General features: G+C 40.0%; 1 pseudogene; it reads left to right on the forward strand.

Annotated features, from left to right (window-relative positions):
- The first annotated feature begins 18,441 nt into the window (after positions 1-18,441).
- LOC101873970 (60S ribosomal protein L6-like) lies at positions 18,442-20,883 on the forward strand (annotated as a pseudogene).
- Positions 20,884-23,871: the final 2,988 nt, after the last annotated feature.

A 23,871-nucleotide genomic window follows, 5' to 3' on the forward strand; every position in this document is an offset into this window, starting at 1 on the left:
GTGCAATTTCATGGCATTTGGCAAGCAAAAGTATAATCCTTACAATGCTGAGGATGCCTTAGTTATGATGTTCCCATTTTAGATTATCCAGAATGTCTGTGGCATTTTTATTCCTCTGAATAGCTGACCTCCTGTTTTAATTACCTGATGCAATGCTTCCCCAACCAAAACAAAACCAAATTAACTTCTCAGATGCAGATAATGAGAACAAATCAATAACACCATTGTAAAATAGTATTAGCTCCAGGAGACAGCTGGAAGAGTAAATAGGTTCATTTGTTTTGAAATCCTTCCTGAACATCATGACTCATCTTCTGGATCTATTTTGGGCTCTGTGTATGTGTGTGTGGCTGAGGTCACACAAGCAAGCAATCCAAGCAGCTGAAGCAATGCGAGCTGTCTAAAGGAATAGTTTATTACGTGGATTTGCTGTATAGAAATGTCTTTTCATGGTCTGCCTGTTCATAAAAGGACCTGAGCAATAATCTGCCTCAGCTGCAATGACTTAAATCTTCTTATTCAGAATCAGAGAGAGCATCAAATTCCTTCTCTAGATAATGTCAAATCTAATTCCCTGGAATTACTAGGGAAATAAGGCAAAAGTAGTTAGGATGTCTTTTTGTTTTATCTGGAAATCGGGTTTAGGAGAGGTCAGAGAAACAATATATATTTAGAATAGAAATATATTTCTAGGTTTAAATATTAGCTTTTTCTGTAGCAATGCTTCCAGAGATTAAAAAGATCACTATTTGATCTCTAACTATTCATCCTCTAATGAGGAATATTCAGTATGTATGTACTTGCTGATAAGTATGATCATGAGTGGGTTTTTTTAGCTTTGAGGGTTGCAAAGACTGCAAAACACTGATGCTCACTTGCTGGGGCATATGAATGGAGGTGTCAAGCTGGAGCTTGTTCCGAGTACATGAGGTGAGTCAGCTCTGGCTGGCAGAGAGGGCTGCTCAGCTGGGTGAGCAAACCTCTCTAGTAGGAGTGTTACCTGCTTGGGGGGAAGCAGATGTGTTGGGAAAGAAGAAAAAGGAGATGCCCACAATTTATTCATGAAGAAAATGTGTTTTTTTCCCATTTTAAGCTTTGCATTTGTCCTTTTGAGAGCCAAGAACAGTGGTGTACTTTCGTACAGGCAGCTGAATGAAATTATGATAGGTCTTGGAGTCAGAAGAATAAAAATCCACTAATTTCAATAGAATACTGAGAGTGTGCCCTGGTCACTTCGGAGAAATTCTTGCTTTTAGGTCTGACAGTTTTGGAATTCCAGGCACAGCACTGTGTTACAAATAAATGTGAAGAAAATAAAACTGGTGACCTGCACTATTAAAAAAAATTCTGAGGCAGTCTAACTCAGACTCCAATTTACAAAGAAAGTTGGCAGTGTGGTTTGGGGGTTTTGTTGCTGATGATTGCCTATTTTATTTTATTTTTTACTTTTTACTTTTTTATTTTCCCCAAAGCACCTTAGCCCTTCACGATATTAAGAACTAATGAAATTTCTAATCAGATTAGGATGGGTGTTTCTTGAAATCCTGAGATTTTGGGATCCGCATGGGGCAGTTTGTTGGACTGACCAAAATCTCATCTCTAGGTTTAATTCTATTCACTAGTGTTCTGGCAATAAAGTATGATGGGAAGGAAGTCATCTTATGGCCAGGATCAGCAGGCCAAGTATCCCATCTGCTCTCTGACATGTTAGACACTCTCATCATTGCTTCCATGTCTTGCTACAACAGATATCCTGATCCTATCACAGCAAAGTTTTGAAAAAGCAGAAATTAATGGCAATCAACAGTGAAATAGCCATCATAAGCTTATTATAAGTCCTGATGACAGGGGCATCTGGACACCTTGGAGCCAATAGCTAATGTAGACAATAAGGTATTTATCAAACAGTAGCATAAAGTCCCTGATGTTGCTTATTCTCTTACTGCACATGAGCAGTATGCTTCACGGGGGATGGCTTTAAAAATCTTTCCATACCTTTTCAGAATAACTGCTAAAGCAAGTGAAGAAACAGTGGTTATATTTTTCTAACAACCTATGCAAAGAAGAGGTCCTTCCAGTTCATGAAAGAAAACTGATGTTTACAAAAGATTTATGCCCCATGTAATTTCCCGTCTTTGCTACATGCAAGTGAATATATTGGTGCTCTCTTCCAGATTTTGAATATTTGGCTCTTACACTACTCTTTTAAAAGACTCACATCTAGAATAGTTCTGGAAAGAAACTGATCAGGAAGTCTGAACAAACACCAAAAACCTAGTAAATAATTAGAATAACATATGCTATTATCAAACTAGAGACACTAAAACATACTCATGCTCATTCATCTGGAACAAAATGACATCTGCAGCATACCCAGCAACATTCTAACAAGAGAAATGTGCAAAGTATCCAAATGGTTACTAACTTATCTTACTTTTGTGGGAGCAGTACAAGTTTACCTGTTCTGAGATGTACAGACCAACCTGAAGAATCATCTCTGCTGTCTATGGCACATACATAAAAAGCCAGTAGGAGCTTTTGCTTTGGCATTTAATGTTTTTGAAGCCAAACCACAGTGCTTGCCTACCTCCATTGCAAATATCTGGCATTTTAATTAATCAAAATCATAGACAAATTGCACTAGAAAACAAGGTGCAATGGAAACAAACTTGTTATTTGCTCTGCTACAGAAATCTGGGAGTTGCAATACAAAGGAATCTTCTGTATGCTATATGAAAACTAAAAGTACAGAGTTTTTGCTGTAGTATTACCTGTCAGTTAATAGGTTAATTTTTCTCTCAAGGGAAAATAGATTTTCCTTCTGCAAAGATATTTTTTCTGTTTCCTCACAGTGTGCAGTACTATAAATTGCATATGATGGACTTGGTTAGAATTTACAAATGACAGTAGTCTTTTATTGTGTTTTATGCACTTGTAAAACTAGAATGGCTACTGTAACTGAGGTAATATAGTAGTCATTTTCTATGCAATTTGATTTAGGGAAATCTAATGTCTGATGAGAACTTACTGCATAATTGAGCATTAATATTCTTTTATGCTCTTCTCTGGTTTAGTACCTCAATTCTAACACAGAGTTCATTGGCATTCTCCCAGTCACACTCAAGGTTATTCATTCTGGGATCATTACTGCCTACCTTCACATCATTTTTGGGGAATTTCCAGTCTCAAACAGTTACAGTGTTTAAAAAGCCCTTCAACAAAAGTTTGCAAAAATCAAGATAATTGCTCTTCTGCAGTATAAAAACCTTCTAGATACTAGCAAAGACACCCTGTCCATCCCACTGTTGCCCTACCTGAGGAGCTGCACGGCGCAGCTGTAGCTTTGTTCCATGCTGCTACCCAAGACTGATGGTGAGTGAAGTTTCTAAGTTTACCACAGGCTTTTAAGGGTTCCTCTATACCACTTTTATGCTTTTGATGTGCGACTTTTATCCCAGTACACTTAAAGCTATTTCTTGAAATGGATTTGTGCTAAAAATAGGGACCATTGAACCCAAATGTGCCTGAACTCTATAGGTTTGATTTGCAGAGAACATGTCTTTCTGCACTGCTAACTTTGTGATTTTAAGCTGAAGTCTCCTGACATTTGCTGTTTAAGTTAATGACCTGTCTGCTGAAGAGTGGTGATTGTAAGACTGCTTTCATTTAGGTGAAATCTCTAGGCCTGTAACTGTCTGGCAAAGTTTGAAAACTTACTCTGAGTTCACTTTATGTTTTCAGAAACAAAGACAGAAGCCTTCCAATTAAAAAATAATGTAGGGTTTCTTTTTTGTTGTTTGTTTTGGGGGATTTTGTTGGGTTTTTGTTGTTGTTTTCAGGGGTCTCTTCTTTTGAGGTTATGGACTTCTTATCATTTTGGATTGTGGCACATTTTCTAAATTCAAATCCTTTGCACTTGACAAAACAGCATGTTGCCTCTACTGTCACTTTTGGCACTGTTTTCAAAGTTACCAGCTCTTGAAAATTGCTTTGAAAATCTTTCATATTACTACTTTTTAAGTCAGGCTGTAAATGGTCAGAGTTATCATTGGATATTGATTAGCCAGTTGACTGAAGGACCTTTATGCAAGCATCAATAACATTAGATTTTCCAGAGATTGAATGAAATGAATATGCATTGGGTTTGTCAGATTAACTCTGCTCTTGACCAAAGATACCCTACCTAAATAAGTAATTTTAAGCATAAAGAAACTAGGGTACAGATGTCTGACAGGAAAAAAGAACACAGAAAGCTGTTGAAAAGAAAGGAAAAATCTGAGCAGTTTTCTTCAAGCAGTATCAATTTCAGAGGGCCGATCAGCACCAAGACGCCAGAACTCTTGGCACTGGCACCCTACTCCAATACAAAGAGAGGCTTCCACGTTGTAATAAAACAATTTTCTGCTCCAAGGAAAACTGATTTTTTTTTTTTTTTAGCTGGATATTTCAATGCTTCACAGAAATGAAGCAGTGGGATGTGCTGGATGCTTCACTATATATGTACCCTCTGGCTATACTAACTTGTGACAGATTCCCTGTAATAATTTCCTACATCTTCCCTCTTCCTAAACACTAAAATTTGAATACCACAAGTAAGGAGCAGCTGCCTTCTGGATGAATAAAAGGGCTGAAAGGGCTTTGACCTGCTCTAAAGAGATCAAAGAGTCCAAGCTTGGAGGGAAACTCCCCTATCACAGTTTTGGATCAGCTTGAAGTTAGTGTTGGAGAGTGTCAGTGTGCTTGACTAACCCTTAGGGCACTTAACTGGCAGAGAAAAGACCTTGTTTAAGGTGTATGCTCCATGGGGATAGATGCATGTATGATGCCATCACTGAATTTGAAAAATAATAATTTATTTTTTAAAACACCAGCACAGATACAAGTTAGTTTTACCCTCTTATATGAGTTTCTCACTCCCTAGGCGATAAGATTGGGATATTACTTCTCTGACGTCCTTCTAGCCCTATGACCATTGCATTTCTAGACTATAGCTCAGATTTTCTTGTGTAACCTTACATTTGCATTAATAGTATTCTTTCTGTTTAAAACCAAAGCTGAGGCTTTAGCTCCTGTCTTGTCCCTGTTCCAGCCAGACTGTTATGGCAAAGTTTACCCTGCATTGGCAACAGGTCCGCACTACTAAAGGGTAGCAAGGGGACTATTCTATTTCAGCTGCTGTCATTCTAAGCTTCTGAATTTCTGTGCCTTCTTGCAGGCACTGGGAACATCAAGGTTTCTCAGTCTCACCAGTAGCTGGCTGCCACTTCACAATACCAAGAGGATGTTCAAACAGTATATTCAGCAAGTACAAACAGCCTCATTTGAGTATTGAATTACTCCTAACTGGTAGCTGAACACCAACCAAGCCACGGCAATAAAGAAGAGACAGTGAGATAATGCTTCATGGCTTGCTCTTTCATCTTGCCAGACTTGATCATTGGAAGTAAAAAAAAGTAATTAAGGAAGTACATGATGCAATGAAATGTAATCTAAACATTTCTTCCCCATGAAGCTTCAGTCTTCACTGACTGCCCAATCACCACTCTTGAGCTCTGTTTGTAGCCTGTTTGTCAAAGCAGAAGAAGTACATGCAAAGTGATCTTGTAGCACAAAACTGCAACAGGATTTGTCATGTACTCGCAAATCGCTTACTTAGAAAAAGGTTTTCCCATGTTTCCTGTCTTGGAGTGCAGAGAGTCTAGCATTTTGATAGGGTGTGTCAGTAGGCTTTGTAGGTCACACCTATATTATTCCATTAAAAATCAAAATGTATCAGAGGTTTTCATCTTTCCATTTCCTACTTATTTTCAGCTTTTAATTTTGTATCTTTTCTTTCCTGATATTTTCTGTGGGTCTCCCCCCCCCCTCTTTTTTACCTCCTTTTTTTCAGTACAGTTCAATCTTTGATATTTAATAACACTTGCCCTCAAAGTGGAGTTAAGCTGGGATTGAATTAAAATATTTGCTCCCTGCTCTGAAATTCAAAATGGCCAGGAAACATGTGCACTATCTGTGACCAGAAAATAATTAAAATGGTAGCAGGCATAAATCTGAAGATCGGACACTAAAGAGTGTATTTGCAGGGGGTGCTAAAAGACCACATCTAAGGAAATCTCTCATTACACAGCTAAAAAGATAATGAAACATGAACTTTCAAGAACCACTGTCATAAGAAAGGAAATATTTGTGAATCAAAAAGCAAATTGAAAGGTTGTATTAGTGCAAATGTAAGGAGGGGAAGAAGAGGGAGAATGGAGTCATATTTCAGGAAAAAATTTCATGACAGTCACATCTGTGACTCTTCTAACTGACTGGAGTCAGTACTCACAGGAAGTATGATGACAGTCACTCACATGAAGTAGCATCATACCAGCACTGCATTTTCATCTTCTTCCCCTGGTCATGATTTTCTTGCTCAGACTGGGTGGCAGTCAGTGCAGTATTGTGGAGAAATAAGAAGAAAATTGTGATTATCATGCCAGAACAGGTTGACCAGAAATTTGAGGGAAAATTATGAGGGAGAAAAAGAAAGAAGGAGCTGGTGATACAAAAAGAACTGAAATACAAAGGGGCAAGGGGAATAGGAATATCAGCATTTCTTATTATTAATGAGAGGTGAGCAACAGGCTGATTTAAGGCAACTATTTCTAAGAGTCACTTTTACAGCTACAAATTGAATAACAGGTATGAATCTACATCTATCTTTAAAATATGCTGCTAATCCTGCAACACATACCATGAAGTTGTTTCACCATTTGAATAAAAAAGAGGATGACTTTGGTAAATGGAGTAAGTGTCCCAGTTTCTGTGCCTCAGCTGATCCCAGTGGTATAACCAGAAAGGAGTATCTTTCTCAGTGTATTATAAATGTTTGGCTTATTTACTTATTACATTTTTAAAAGAGATCTTAGTATGCTCTGCATGAACAGATATGAGGGCTATAGGAAAATGAAGTGCTTTTCCAACAGAAGTCATAAATAATAAATTCTGCAGTGAGCAGCCTTAATATTTGCAAAAAAGCATTGGTACCAGGAGGTGCTATTTTCTTTCACAAAGGCAGATACATGCTACTGAAAGACCTGATCCTGATTCTGTGTAAAACTTCATTGTGAGATCATTTTTAAAACTCTTAGAGGAACTGAGGATGTCTGAAACACAAAGTGTTCACAAGGACTGGAAAAGAAAACAGCCTACAGAAGACCCTGCAGCAATGCTGGTGTTGCCTTTGTAACCTGTGAGAGACACTGGCACTAGGGTGATCATTATGCAGGGGCTGGTATCCAAGAGCATTGCATCACACCATAAAGAAGCAGCAAAACAAAGCTATGGCCTGGACAAAACTCTAGGACCTCAGCATGGCCTGCATTGCCTCAGAAATAGAAAATCCCTGCTTTCTCAAACCCCTAAGAGATCAATTATGGAATTCATTTGAATAATAAAACATAAGTGAAATTTCAGCCTCAGCTGTTACCTTATCTTGCATTTAAACTGAGTCCTTAAAAGGCCTAGCTTATGGCAGAGGTAGTGACATGGGAAGGATGGGGAAGTTTACAGCCTATAGTTTATAATGCTCTAGCTTAGCATAAATAAAGTAGATATCTTGCACAGAAATGTTTCAAAAGTCTTCTAGTTACAGTAACTATTTTATTATGAGTTTTAATCCTTTCAATTTTAGATTGTCTAACTATGCTGCTGCAGAAGCAATAACTCTGGAAGATGGTTTGGTTTCTTCTATAGGACTTCCAGGTTCCTCCTCCTCCCTACAGACTTTTTTTTCTTCATGCTGGAGCACTCTGGTTGTTCATTTAACAGTAATATTGTGCCTGAGAGATAGGGCAGCATCTTCTGCTTCTCCTGACTTACAGAGCCTTCCCCTTAGTATCCTATGCTAAGGTATTAACAGAGGATGCAACTATCTTTGAACTAATATTTGTGATCAGTGCTTGTAAGAACAGGTCTTGTGCAATGAAGCAGATTTGGAGCAGGAAAGTTGCAATAAGAATACACTTCTTGTTTTCCAAAACTTACCTCCTCCTTGTAGTGAAATTCCTCTGTAGAATGGCCAGGCTTGCACTTAGTAACAGAATTAAAATGTGTACCATTGCATGCTTGCATTTTCTTTTTTTTAAAGAGGGTTTATGTTAACCTTGACAGAACAGGGCCAACAATATGGGCCTCAAGCCCCGTGACCCACAGGCAGGTGCAATGTCAAAGCAAGAGCTCCTTGCCCCAGCTCCATAGGTGCTTGGACCCCAGCTCATGCCCAGGCACCTGGCAGTCTCACAGTAATCCTTCAGAGCCAAAGTGCAAAATTAGATTTATTTTTGTAACTCCGAAAATCAAAATTGCAGCTCCTGAAGTTAATCACCATAAATTTCATAACAGTTCACAGAAATTTTCTACGTGAAGCACTGATGTCTATGGAGGTGTCACATTAAAAAACAAAGAAATTACTATTTAGACCTCCTTGATTAATAATGCTCAACCAAAACACTTTGGAGAGCAAGATAATTAAAGCAAGTCAGACCTTACAGAATACAGTGACAGTATGTGAAAGGTTAACGTCAGGTAGTGAGACTGCTTCAGAAATATCTCAGCCAGAACTGACAGTTTTATAGCCTCCTAGAAAATATACCTTTACTTTGCTCAGCAGCATTTCAGAGCCTTCATATATCAATTGGCACAGAGGAAAATGTGAACACTATTGTTTTCTCTAAACTAAGTCTGTTCCAATTAATTTTGTGGCCAAAATTATAACATGTCAAAATCAATGTGTGCTTAATATCAATGTGATGTTCACATGTTTTACTTGGGGGTCTACACATTGGCAAACAGTTTAGTCCTTGTGAAGTTCCATGGTTTTGGAGCCTATAGAAAAACTCAGTAATATAAAAGTACAAATGATTAATGACCAGTACTTGAAAGAATGCTTCAGAAGCATGATTAAAGGTCAAATTCTTATATGCCCCTATTCCATCTTGTTTTCTATGGAAGATGTTGGTGTATGTTGCTGAAGTCCCAGTGTGGAATACATGGGTCCACTTACGTCACTGCATATATCTATCAAACTTTTCAGTGACAAAATCGTTTTTCTGGAGGTAATTGTGGTTTCTGAAGAAGCTGTGCCAATTCCAATGAACAGTTCAGCAGAGTGCAAAGGATTTTCTTTTGTGTTATGCCTAAAATCGTATAACCACCTCTAGCCAAAAGAAATAAAGCTTTTAATAGCTTTGAGGTGAAACTCATAATAGTAACTTTTTTATGTAGCATTTTTCATTTCAGGATTGCACAAAGCACTTTGATGTAATTGCTTTTAAGCCAGGAGAAATCATGATTTTGGTCTCCTGCAGAGCACAGAACTCTGGTTCTTCTACAGTCCCTTGTAACCTGTGGTCACTGTAGTAACCTTGGGAGACCCCATTAAGCAGGTTATATCAGATTTATTTTGCAAATAGGGAAATTGGATAGTCAGTTAAGTGGCTCTCAGAACACACAGCAAGAAATACAATGCTCAAAATAAATAGCAATTAATCTAAGAATTGTTTTACCAGTTGCAAAACGTCTAGCTATTTTCAGCCATACATTTGATGGAGGAAAACCAAGCTCTGAGTATCATCCCTTCTTAAGTTTCAAGGAGTTGTATGAACTGTCTTTAACTGATATTTTAAGAACAGTGATACAATTGCTCTTAATAATTTTGGGGTTTCATTATAGTATTTGGAGTCACATCGAGGAGGAGAAAGCTTAGTTTCTCTTCTTCACATGCAGTTAACAAGCTGGTGGTAATAAAAACAAGTCATAAGGAGGGCTTTGGAGACATTTTATTATGTTTCATTGCCATGATAAAATAATGAAATAGTAATAAAAGAGAGGCAAATCTAAGAGCAGCAACAGAATATGGAGCTTCAATGTTGTTTATATTCCACATCAATAAAGTGCAGCTTGTTTTCAGTTCATGATGCACTAATGAGCAGAGTTGCGTGGATAGGTTTAGACAGAACTGCAGGTACAAACAAGCTTTCCCTTTAAAACATTTTTTTTATAGAAATTATAAAGTTATAAGGTTTATTTTCATCTACAATGGTGACTTTTTGGGATGCAGTGCAAGATATGCTGTTCAATGTTGGGGTCAATGAAACACATTTAGTGGATCCAACTTATGGATAAACTAAGCAGTTATTGTACTGTTCACTAGCTATAGGAAAAAATCATTAACATCAACTCAATTGCTTTTAAGTTTTCAGACTTGGTTTTAGAGGCTATCACTAATAACTATATAAAATATGTAAGCACCCGAACTTTGCCAAATTCTTATCATAAGGCTTCATTCACAAGTTTCCTTACAGTCTTTCTAAAAGGGTTGCATGAGTGGGTGAGTTTTTCTCATCTATATTTCTTTAGTGAAGTTTATTTTTGCTGCTGCTATTTTATAAGTCAGGGGATTCAAAATGCACAAATGTAGAAAGAAGTTTAGAGTTTGTAAGGAACATCGTTCCCTACAGAAAAGTTTCCACTCTTGGGAGAACTGTTGTTTTATTAATGTGTTTGGGTTTGTTTCTTCAAATCAGTACCAAAATTATCCACTTCATTATGCAATAATTTCTTCCTCTAGGAGTGCAATGTAGCCTTATATATGTTTAAACTTCTGAGAAGGGTTTGTTATGCTTTTAGTCAGATCCTGAGTATTGACAAAATGACTCCAATCCTCTTAAAGGTTGTCTTTTATTGTAGCACTAAATGGATGAATGGAACATTCATAGAGGGTCACCTCATTGTTCATCTTGTTTCTCATCATTCCTGAAGAGAGAGATTTTTCCAGCTTTGATGAAAAAGTGAAGGAAACAAAATGAGGAAATAAAATTACCTGTTTCTTCACCTTGCACACTTAACAGCCACTTGACATCAGTCTGCTGTCTTTTATTGTGGCAATATATATTGCTTCATCCTCCACCACAGGAACTGCTAGGGTTGTTTCACCTGAATGTTAGAAATAATTAATAACTTTCTCTTCTTATTACTGATATTTCTTTCCAGATGGTTTTATGCTATTGTTCAAGATACAGTATCACACGATTGATTTTTAAGCACGAAGGGGTTCCTATTTTCCCATGGATTCAATGATTTTAGGCTGCTTGGGAAAACCGTAGTTTGTTCTGATTTGTTGTTCAGAGTTTAGGTGTTTAAACTTTGCTCAGTTAGGACTGTATTGATTCTGGCTGCTAACTGAACTATGATTATAGGCTTATGTTCTAACATTTGAAGGTAGAGGGAAAAGGGGGGATTACTTTTTCTGTATTAATTTTCTTTTTTTGATCTAGTGGCTAGGAAGCCATGAAACTTTGAGATAAGCTGTGTCAATGTGATTTCAGGTGTAAAATGTTGGCTACAAAGCATTCAGCATATTTCTGAGCATGAGATGCAACACTGAAACATGACTTTGAACTACTGAAGTCTTTCATCTAGAATCTGCATTCATCACTAGTACTCTCAGAAACCAAACTACATGCTAAAACCAATAAAGGCTTTAATTTCAGCATAGCAGGAGCTACACTGGCAGCAGCTTACTCATACTAACATGGTAAATTGTACATCAAGCACCTGAAAGAAAGAAAATAATTTGAAGTATGCTTTTGTCATTTACTGCAGTTGTAAAATGACAAATTTAACAAAGTAGAGCACAGGTAGAGAATAACCTCTGTACGCAATTGAAGAGCTGTCATTAATGTGCTGCAGTATCTGTGAAAATAATGCATTGCTTTAAGCAGTGTCTCTGGTAAAGTAAGTGGAAATAAAAAATAGACAGCAATCTTGAACAACAAGATGAATTTGGCATTTTGCACAAAAATGCAGAATTGTTGTTATGCGGTATGCCAAAGGCCATAAATTGGTCTGTGTGGGACTGCCAATAAGTAACTTATGCACGTATAATTGAGACTAGCTCAACATCTTCCAGTTCAAGAAGTGAACTAGTTGATCAGAAATAGTATGAGGTTACATATATAAGAAAACTTACATGAAAGCAAAACATCAGTAAAGAATGTTATAGAGATTTTAAAGTTCATTTTGCTTGTCTGTCCACACCAGTTCTAGTCACAGTCCATACCACAACTGTATCATGCCATGCCATGATATCACTGCTAATGGAGTTAACACTGCATAAAGATTATCTGATCTACAATAAGATGAAGAAAGATGTGTAATACAATGATCCAAGAAACTAAAGATGAAAATTATGCAAAGATTAGGAAACTTGTTTGAAATGTGCAAACTTCACGTAGTTATCAGCTGCATAACTGAAGAACTAGTCTTCCTTGCCAGTCAATATATTTTACAGATTCATATATCAAGAAATCATAGGATTATGTTTAAAACAGTGGATTGGAAGAGATGTGAAAAGGTCATCTACACAATTCCTCTGGGGGGACCAGCCAGGTTTGTGGCATTTTAGAAGTGGAGACTGCACATCCTCCTCGGCACTGTATTCACACTTATTCACAGAATCACAGAATCCCAAGGGTTGGAAGGGACCTCGAAAGATCATCTAGTCCCACCCCCCTGCAAGAGCAGGGTAACCTAGAGTACATCACACAGGAACTTGTCCAGGCGGGCCTTGAAAATCTCCAATGTAGGAGACTTCACAACCCTCCTGGGCAACCTGTTCCAGTGCTCTGTCACTCTTACAGTAAAGAAGTTCCTCCTGATGTTCACATGGAACCTCCTATGCTCCAGTTTACACCCATTGCTGCTTGTCCTATCACTGGATATCACTGAAAAAAACCTAGCTCCATCATTCTGACACTCACCCTTACATATTTGTAAACATTGATGAGGTCACCCCTCAGTCTCCTCTTCTCCAAGCTCAAGAGACCCAGCTCCCTCAGCCTCTCCTCATAAGGGAGATGTTCCACTCCCTTCATCATCTTTGTGGCTCTGCACTGGACTCTTTCAAGAAATTCCCTGTACTTCTTGAACTGAGGGGTCCAGAACTGGACGCAATATTCCAGATGCGGCCTCACCAAGGCAGAGTAGAGGGGGAGGAGAACCTCTCTTGACCTACTAACCACACCCTTTCTAATGCACCCTAGGATGCCATTGGCCTTCTTGGCCACAAGGGCACATTGCTGGCTCATGGTCATCCTCCTATCCACCAGGACCCCCAGGTCCCTTTCACTCCTTTCTAGCAGGTCAACCCCCAACCTGTACTGGTACATGGGGTTGTTCTTCCCCAGATGCAAGACTCTACACTTGCTCTTGTTGAATTTCATCAAGTTTCTCCCTGCCCAACTCTCCAGTCTGTCCAGGTCTCGCTGAATGGCAACACAGCCTTCTGGTCTGTCAGCCACTCCTCCCAGTTTAGTGTCATCAGCAAACTTGCTGAGGGTACACTCGGTTTCCTCATCCAAGTTGTTGATGAAAATATTAAACAGCACTGGTCCCAGCACCGACCCCTGAGGGACTCCACTAGTCACAGAGCTCCAGCTAGATTCTGCTCCATTGACCACAACTCTCTGCCTTCTTCCTTTCAACCAGTTCTTGATCCACCTCACTACCTTCATCAAGCCCACACTTCCTTAGCTTATCTATGAGAATGCTGTGGGAGACAGTATCAAATGCCTTACTGAAATCAAGGAAAACCACATCTAGCGCTCTACCATCATCCCTCCACCTAGTTACTTCCTCACAGAAGCCTGTAAGGTTGGTCAAACATGACTTGTCCCTGGTAAAACCATGTTGGCTGTTCTTAATGACCCCCTCATCCTTGATATGTCTAGAGATGAAGTCAAGAATAAGTTGTTCCATCACCTTTCCAGGGATGGAGGTAAGGCTGACTGGTCTATAATTACCTGGATCCTCCTTCTTGCCCTTCTTATAGACTGGTGTGACGTTTGCCATCCTCCAATCCTCAGGCACCTCTCCCATTTCCCACGACTTGCCAAAGATGATGGAGAGTGGCCTAGCATTGACCTCTGCCAGCTCCCTCAGCACCTGTGGGTGCATTCCATCTGGATCCATCGATTTATAGATGTCCAGATTGCATAGCTGATCCCTAACCCAATCCAAAGCAAACTCCTCCTTTGTCCTGACTCCTTCTGGGGCTACAGGAATCTGGGGCCCCCAGGGAGAGTCTGCAGGAGTAAAGACAGAGGCAAAGAAGGCATTCAGCACCTCTGCCTTCTTTATATCCTCTGTCTTCAGGGCACCAACCTCGTTCAGCAGTGGGCCTATATTGCCTCTTGTGTTAGTTTTATTTGCTATGTATTTGAAGAAGCCCTTTCAATTGTCCTTCACCCGACTAGCAAGATTAAGTTCCAAGGAGGCCTTAGCTGTCCTAATTGCCTCCCTACATCCTCTAACAACTGTCCTATATTCCTCCCAGGCAGCCAGCCCCTCCTTCCATAATCCATAGATTCTCTTTTTCCACATGAGTTTGCCCAGCATTTCCTTGTTTAACCACGCTCGTCTCCTAGCTCCCTTACTTGATTTCCTACCCACTGGGACATGAGCTTGGAAGAAGTGGTCCTTGAATGCTGACCAACTATCCTGAGCCCGTTTACCACCTAGTACCCTTTCCCATGAGACTTCCCTTAGCAGTTGATTGAAGAGGCCAGAGTTGGCCCTTCGGAAATCCAGAACTGTGGCCTTGCTAGGTATTCTATTCCTCCCACACAGCATCCTAAACTCCACCATCTCATGGTCACTGCAGCCAAGGCTGCCATTGACCATCACCACTTCAACCAGACCCTCCTTGTTGGTGAGTACTAAATCTAGTAGCGCTCCTCTCCTAGTTGGTTTGTCCACCATTTGCATTAAGAAGTTATCATTAATGCACTGGAGGAACCTCCTAGACTGTGAATGATTGGCTGTGTGAGTCTTCCAGCAAATATCGGGGTAGTTAAAATCTCCCATGAGGACCAAGGCATGTAGTCGTGAGGCTACTTTCAGTTGCCTGTAGAAAGCCTCATTGACTCCTTCATCCTGATCAGGAGGTCTATAATAGACCCCCACAACTGTATCACCCATACCAGCATGTCCCTTAATTCATACCCACAGACATTCCACTTTCTCCTCACCTGCCCCTGGACAGAACTCAATACATTCTAGTTGCTCTCTCAGATAAAGAGCAACTCCACCACCTCGCTTTGCTGACCTGTCTTTCCTAAAAAGGACATAGCCATCCGTGACCACATTCCAGTCATGTGTGCTGTCCCACCATATCTAACTGCCACCAGATCATAACCTTTAGACCACACACAGACTTCTAACTCCTCCTGTTTATTCCCCATGCTGCGTGCATTGGTGTACAGGCATTTCAGGGAGTGAGCAGAGCACGCTTGGAAGGCAGGAGGCCTTCTGGTCTTCATTAATGCTAGAACAATGCCCCGCTAGTTCAAACCCCCTCGCACTCTGAATCTAACCTGAAGCTCTGTGAGTGAGCTCTGCTAACTCTTGTCCTAGTACCCTTTTTCCCCTGCAGGATAGGGTCTAAACAGCAATCCTTTCCCACAAATGAAACAATAGATTGATAGTCCTCCCTAGTCCACCATCCTTCAATACCTAGCATGTTTCTCTTGGGCTTGTCCCTATCAGGCCCAGTTAAATCCCTTCCCTGCTTCATATTTAGTTTAAAGCCCTGTCAATAAGCCCTGCTAACTCCTGCCCCAAAAACCTTTTCCCCCTCTGGGACTGGTGTATCCCACCTGCCATCAGCAAACCAGGTGTCTCATATAGCAGCCCATGATTGAAAAACCCAAAACCCTACCTTTGGCACCAGTCACGTAGCCATACATTAATCTGCAAACTTCCTATTTATCTCTTCACCCTTGCTTGTAACAGGTATGGAGGCAAACACCACTTGCACTCCAGACCCTTTAACCAGCCATCCCAGGGCCCTGAAGTCTCTCTTCATTGCTCTTGCTCTCCTTGTAATAATTTCATCACTGCCAACCTGAAAAACCAGCAGCGGATAGTAGTCAGAGGGCTGCACCAGATCAGAGAGTTTCTTTTTAACATCTCTAATCTGAGCTCCAGGTAGGCAGCAGACTTCCCTGTGGGATGGATCTGGTTGACAAATGGGCCCTTCTGTTCCTCTCAGAAGGGAGTAATCCACCACAATTACTCTTCTTTTCTTCTTGGTTGGGGAAGTTCTAAGGCATGGGGGTGAGTGACAAGCCCTAGGGGACTCACCAGATAGATTTACCTCTCCATCTCCATTTACCTGGCCCTATAGTTCAAGACCTCACACCTGTTATTCAAGGGCAACTTGGAGGGAGGAAGGGATTGCGAGGGTTTTCGCTTACCTCTCTGAGGAGGGACCTCCCTCCATACATCCTTATGTATCCTTAAGTTCACTCCTTCCTGTCTGATGGTAGGAGGGAAGGGGATCTATCACTTGTTCAACCACTTTCCTCTGTCCTTGCCTTAGGGTGTGGCTCCACCATCTATTTCACTTTCGCGTTATCTGATGGCTCTCAACCTTTCTACCTCCTCCTTCAGTTCAAGCACCTGCCTGAGCAGATCATTTACTTGCTCACAGCGAACACAAGCAGTGTCACTGGCTCCCTGCAATACAATGTCAGGCTCAGGCATCCGCTGCAGCCAGAGACCTGCACAGCTGCATGTGTGCAGGAAGGCTCAGTCTGGATACCCACATTATTCCTCACTACAGCTTTTGATCGTGTTGTGACCATGATCTATCTGGTCGATCGATCCGTCTACGTCTCTCCACACAAACAAGCAGTCCTTCCTCCTCCTGCGCTCTAGGTGAGTCCTCTTGAAGAGGCGGTTATCCCACTCGCCTGCCCATGTGAACTGCCGCGTGAACTGCCTCAACCCACTCTGTTCGCCACGCTCCTGGTCGCCGCGCTCCCTGGGTAAGTTTTTAACCACTCACAGTTGGTGCCACTCCTCTTGGCTCCGCCCCCAGCTCCTCGCATGAGCTGAGCTGCCAGCTCCTGGGCAAGTCCTGTTGAGGACTTGAGGCTCCCTCCTCAGTGGCTCTTGTCACTCTGAGGTGAGGTTCCTGGATGCTGATCTCCCCCCCCCTCTGCTCCGGTGTTGCAGGCGTCCTCTCTCAAGCTACTCACGTTGCTCCTGATAACAGTCCCACACGTTTTCCTGCAAGTCAAGTTCACCCAGGTGTTCTAACTGCTTCTGCTATAGTAATATAGTCCAACACACTCTATTATAATAAAACTGAATAATTATCAGTAGAACACACATCAACTTTTTAATTATGTTCTCTTTTAACACAGTTGAGTATTTTGCTGGTAGGAACACTGATGTAAGTAGAAAGTGAGGAGACTAACAGTTTCCTTTAAATTAACATTTTTTTTAATTCAGGTGAACTGAAAAATATGTCAGGGAAAAAAATGTAGAACTTAATGGTTTCTACTGCTACGGTGATGCTTAAGATAATTGCAGTACTCTAATTGTATTCTTTTGAAGTAATCAATCAGAAATAGTTTTCTAAAATAATTGTTGTTGGCAATAGTCATATCTTCCCTAAAAACAGTAACTTCAATATCTACTTATTCAGCTGGAGTCACATGAAACCAAGCTAGACAGAATCTATCTAATATACATTTTCACAAACACTCTACAAAATTTTGTGTAGAGTGAGGATTAAAAAGCTTAATGGAACACACTAGTGATTTTTATAATGCAAAATGGTTTTTATACAATGCCCAAATATTTTATTTGTAATTTTTTTCTAAACTCAATATAAATGCATCTGCAAGTATAAATTATTTACATGTTCATTTTCGTGTTACAACCTATTTTTATTTTAACTAATACAGTTAAATATTTATATATATATTAAAAATTTCTACTTAGAAATGTGACATTTTAATATACAGTACTATATAAATACTTCACTGTAGTGAATACTATAAATATGATGGTAAAGGTTCAATTTAGCAAAACATTTTAAGCATGAGCATAAATCTTTGATTTCAGTGGAAGTTAAGTTTCATTGTACTCTGAATCTTCTTATTACACTTGTAATTTCATTAATACCCATTTTGCAGTGAGGAAAATAAACCTACCATTTAACTCAACTGATGGTGTTTGTTAAAAGTAAATCGTTTTTCTCCTACATCTTTTTACCATTACTATGCTACTTCTCTAGAAGAAAAGAAAAAAACTGTTGAAAGGAAAAATAATCCACTAAACCCTAACTGTCAAACACTAGGTATCAACTCTGGATGCCTGGTAATGGCTAAAATAATGAAACAGACAGTACCTTTCCCTTTCCAGTACTAAAAGTGCAGAACAGGAAAACGAAGGCTTTAGGCTGACAGAAAAAATGGGAGAGACAACTTTAGTGCATTTCTCTCCTCCAAGCTTCCTATTTGGCCTCAGTAAATCAGTCATTTTCCAGTTGTAAAATAAGGAATGGGGAGTTAGATTTATGCTTGAAGTATTGTGAAAAGACGTATTATGTATCAGATGTTGAAAAATGAGGATACCAGTGATCTGAAAGGTTTCAAAAAGATGGTCAGTATGATGCCTTCTAGAGACTTAATACTGGTTGATAATTTAACCCACCTGAAAACATTCTTGAAAATCTTTTTTGGTTAGGTGTTAAAGGGCAGGAATATTTTAAAACTTGAAAGATCAGTAGTTAGATTTTCATTGTAGCTTAAGCCACTGAAGAACAGTAAATTACTTCATGTCACCAATACGGTGTTAGCAGAATGGCCCAAAACAGTAACCCAGATCAAGCTTTTTAACACACTATATATTTAAATTGCCCAAATTGAAAATAATATTTTCTGAAATACAGTCCTTCTTTAGATTTGCCTCAAATTGGTGATCCAAAACCAGCTAGTTCAAGTCATTAGCCCATCTTGAAAATCTTGGTCTTCAGTTTAGAATGAATTGCCATATTTTGATGAATCCATTGCATTCCAAGAGCTTTTCATAAACTCTCTTTCACAAATATGGCCCATGACAGTTAATATAAGCAATTTCTACAGCATAAGTCATAAGGACAGGTTTCAGCTTAAATGGAAATTCTGGTACAGTTAAAGATCTGAAAAAATGTATACAGAGCAAAAGGGCTGGCTCAGTGTTAAACTTGTGCAGTTAAATCAATACTGTAATACAGACCCTCCAGCTGAGACAGCACCCTGATCACCCCTACTTACTGCTTCTGCAGTGCATTGTGTAAATTCTCCCTTTACAGAAAAGGATTTAAAAATAGAAATGAGGTGCTGTGGTTACCTTGGGGTTGGCTTCTGGAAAGGGAAGATGTTACAGACATTAGAGAAAAATCTTATCCTTTCCTTCCAAATGCATTGGGTGAGAGAGAGATCTTGCATTAACTATACAAACTGTATTGTAGTGTTGCACTTGTAAAACTCTCACTTCTGGCAAGTGTAAAAGCCCCAAAGTAGGACCAGAGCAGCATACTTAATGTAGAATGCACTAGACTGCCTTCTGGCTCAGGGATCCCAGAAGCAAAGCTGTATGAATAATTCTGTGGTTCGTTTATTGTGGTTCAGTGACTGATCAAATAGAATTATCAGGTTGACTGAAAATACTTTTTTCTTTTCCTAGATAAAATTAGTAACTTTAAAGAAGAAAAAAAAGAGCTAAATCTGCATTTCATCTGCACTTATTTTTCAGTTTTGTAAGTTATGTTTCTCTAATGAATGTCTAAAATAGACAGGGTTTATTTTCTGTTTAGAAAATGTCAAAAAATATTCTAATACTTCAGGAATTTCCTTCTCTCTCATTGTTTTTCACAACTTTGTCCTCAATTTGTCTTAATTTTATTCTAAAATTCTGTATAACTTGGAGAGGGAAAGATTTCTCTGCAAATGAGGTTTTATTAAATAAATCGTCAGTCTTAAAGTTCTGCCTAGCTCTGTTCAGTGGTCTATTTAAAATGCTTGTGCGTGCTCAGTCCAGTCTTTAGCGTTATAACCAGCTTCCCATCACTGTTAAGCAAAAAATCACTGTAAAGACTGATTCCATCATTGGTGGTCTTGCTGGGCAGCTCAAAGACTGAATGGACTGTGGGACTAATTAGGCATCTGGAGTGGGTTCAGTTCTCATCTGTAAGGCTTGGCTCATTGAAAGGAGACTGGGGAAGATGAAGGATGACAAAGAGCTTTTTCTTTTGTCACATAAGCCTACTGTGTTATTTTTCATTTCCTTAAAACACAGAAATATATTGCATGGCAACCTGATTATTTTAATTGTCATAATTGTCATAGGCCAGGAAAGCAGCGTACAAGCGCAAGTACACTGCTCCAGTAACAAGGATAGAAGAGAGAAGCCCCACATGACCATCACCAAGCCACTGGGTGGGGACAAGAGTGGAGGCAGCTGCGTGGTAAAAATCCACAAAATGCCCAGGTATTATCCCACTGAGGATGTTCCTCACAAGCTTTCCAGTCATGGCAAGAAGCACTTCAGCCAGCACAAGAGGCAGCTGAGGGCCTCCATCACTCCATGGACTGTTCTAATTCTGCCGACCAGTCATCACAGAGGCAAGCTTGTCATCTTCTTGAAACAGCTTGATATAGGCCTTTAGCTTCTTACAGGACCCAGGTTTGACAGTCACATGTCCCTCTGAGTAGGGCCCATCAGAAATGTGTTATTGCTACATCTACAAAAGTGGATATCTCTAGAGTGAAAATTCCCAAGCATCTCACTGATGCATGCTTCTAGAAGAGGCTGTGGAAGCCCAGGCACCAGGAAGGTGATATCTTTGACACTAAGAAGGAAAAATACAAGGTAACAGAGCAGCGCAAGTTGGATCAGAAAGTGGTGGATTCCCAGATCCTGGCAGGAATCAAGGAGGTGCCTCAGCTCCGTGAGTACCTGTGTTCTACATTCTGTCTCTCCAATGGAGTCTATCCTCAGAATTGATGTTCTAACTGCCCTGAAAGCACCAGGAAGGAAAAACTGAAAGGAAAAAACGGGGTAGGGGAGTCTTTTTTTTTTTTAACTACACCTGGGTGGGAGCAATCCCAGGCACACCTACAGGTTGGGCAAAAAGGAAATTCATGGTAGTCCTGCAGAGAAGGACTTGGGCATGTTGGTTGATGAGAAACTTGACACAAGCCAGCAGTGTGCACTTGCAGCCCAGAAAGCCAACCGTGTCCTGGGCTGCATCAAAAGGAGTGTGACCAGCAGGTCAAAGGAGGTGATCCTGCCCTTCTACTCTGCTCTCGTGAGACCTCACTTGGAGTACTGTGTTCAGTTCTGGTGTCCTCAACATAAAAAGGACATGGTACTGTTAGAACAAGTCCAGAGGAGGGCCATGAGGATGATCCGGGGACTGGAGCACCTCCCATATGAAGACAGGCTGAGAAAGTTGGGGCTGTTCAAACTGGAGAAGAGAAGCTGCATGGAGACCTCCTAGCAGCCTCCCAGTATCTGAAGGGGGCCTATAAGGATGCTGGTGAGGGACTCTTTACTAAGGACTGTATTGATAGGACAAGGTGTGACTGGTTAAAACTGAAACAGAAGTTTAGATTGGATATAAGGAAGAAATTCTTTACTGTTAGGGTGGTGAGGTACTGGAATGGGTTGCCCAGGGAAGTTGTGATTGCTCCATCCCTGGTGGTGTTCAAGACCAGCCTAGACAGAGCCTTGGATGACATGGTTTAATGTGAGGTGACCCTTCCAATGGCAGGGGGTTGGAACTAGATGAACTTAAGGTCCTTTCCAACTCTAACCTATGATTCTATGATTCTATAATGAAACTATTACAATATGATCCATAATTTCAAAGACTAAAGTCAAAACTCTTGAGAACTATGGAAATCATTATACTGATTTCCAATTTTTCCAGTCAGAAATATTTCTCTAAAGGTACCTGAAAGCTTAATATAATTTAATAATAATAATAAAGATATCATATTAAAAAAAAAAACAACTTCAGTACCTTTTTTGGGGGTTGGGGTTTCTTTTGTTTGTTTGTTTGTGTGTGTGTGTGTGTGTCACTTTTGAGAATTCCATCCATGGGCATCTTTAACATAGAGTTAGGTTTCTAAAATTAAGTTTCTATTTTTGCCCATATGTATGATCCTCTTTGTGTGTTTAATTTTATTAAGGGTGCCTGTTATTATAACGATTAGTTTATTAAATCGCTTCATCTCTGCTTACACATTCACTTCTGCTGCTTGAACTGATACGGTCCAGTAATTGCATGTCTTTCTTCAGTGTCTCTCTTCAGTGTCTCTCTTCAGAAACAGAAATGTAGCAGATGGAGGAGATGGCAAAAGACATCACACTGGTTAGTATGTTCAAGAGCCCCTGTTAGTCTGATACTGCTTGCAGTGTAAGATAAAGGAGGACCTTAGGTCCCATATTTCCATAGCAGCCTGGGGGCAAGGATACTCCAAAGCCATAGATTCTTTGTTGAGAGCTACTGGAAAAGCTTAGCACCTTCTTAAGGAAAGAAAAGAAAAACCCTGTGAGATTTACTCCTCACTTCTTGAGAGTCAACATAGCTTCCTGTAAATCAGAAGGTTTGATTCATAGTTTGTAGCTGCATTATAACAACCTTCAAGTCTGTCTTTTGGTAAGAACTTAGGCCACTTGTGTCTTACACACTGCGAATATCTCTCTTTCATTTGCCTTTGTTATAGAAAGTACTTCTCCATGCCTTAAGAAGCAGGTTGTTGTTGTGGAAGCACATGAGCTGTTTTTCTGGTGGTGGTCCCAATGATCTGATCCAAGCTATAGGCACTTTTTCAATACCTGGATTTGAATTATTCAACAACATTTAACTTTTATATGCACATATACACATATATATGTACACTGAATATGAGTCATTGATTAGTCCTCTAAAAAATCATATTCATCATCCAGACTTCTCAATCATAAAGAATGGTGCAAGCTGTATTGAAACAGATACATATAAAGCTTTCAAAGGTGTTTCCTTTGAAGCACTGTCTTATTTGAAATTACAGATTTTTCTTATCAAAAGCAAAAGATTCTGAAGCAAATCTGACCATGTAGAAGGGTATATGAGATATACAGTGTTAAATGTCTAATTCATTGCAGAAGCTGAATTTATTAATTTCTAATTTATTTCCTCTGAAATAAGAACCTGATGAGGATAGCAGCACAAAATGGACACACTGAGCAGCAGGACTGGGCTTTTTGTCTTTGATGGTGCTAGAAGTGTATGCCTTCATTTCAACATGAACAGATAAAATATATTCTCCAATGTCTCTTTTTCAAGAGGTCCCATAAAACGTCTGTGATTTAGTGCACTTACAAGGATATGACTGTAGTCTGAATATATTTTATACCACAAAAAGAAGGCAAGGCTTCTTGCACTTGAGCTAGGCTTTCCTTTCAGATGCAGCAAAATATCATGGCTAGTACCAAATTTGTGTTCTTACTTAACATGCTAATACCAGCTCTTCAGTTTGTCTGACAAAGTGCCTACTAGCTCTTCAGTTTGTCTGACAAAGTGCCATACACATATAAATCAGCTCTACTTAGCTTTTGTAGGACCCTACCTGGAGTACTACATTCAGCTTTGGGGCCTCCAGCATAAGAAAGATGTGGACCTGTTCAAGCAAATCCAGAGAAGGCCACAGTGAGGGCTGCAGCACCTCTGCTATGGAGACAGGCTGAGACAGCTGGGCTTGCTCAGCAGGCAGAAGAGAAAGTTCCAGGAAGGACCTTAATGGTGAGACATTGGCACAAGCTGCTGAGAAAAAGCTGTGGTTGCCCCATCGCTGGCAGAGTTCAAGGCCACGTTGGACAGGGCTTGGAGCAACCTGGTCTTAATGGAAGGTGTCCCTGCCCATGGCAGGTGGGTTGGAACTCAGTCGTCTTCAAGATCCCTTCCAACCCAGACCATCAGTTTTGTGATGCTTCTCAGCTCTGCTC

The sequence above is a fragment of the Melopsittacus undulatus genome, chromosome 1 (assembly GCF_012275295.1).
Source record: "Melopsittacus undulatus isolate bMelUnd1 chromosome 1, bMelUnd1.mat.Z, whole genome shotgun sequence".
Taxonomy (NCBI): Eukaryota; Metazoa; Chordata; class Aves; order Psittaciformes; family Psittaculidae; genus Melopsittacus; species Melopsittacus undulatus.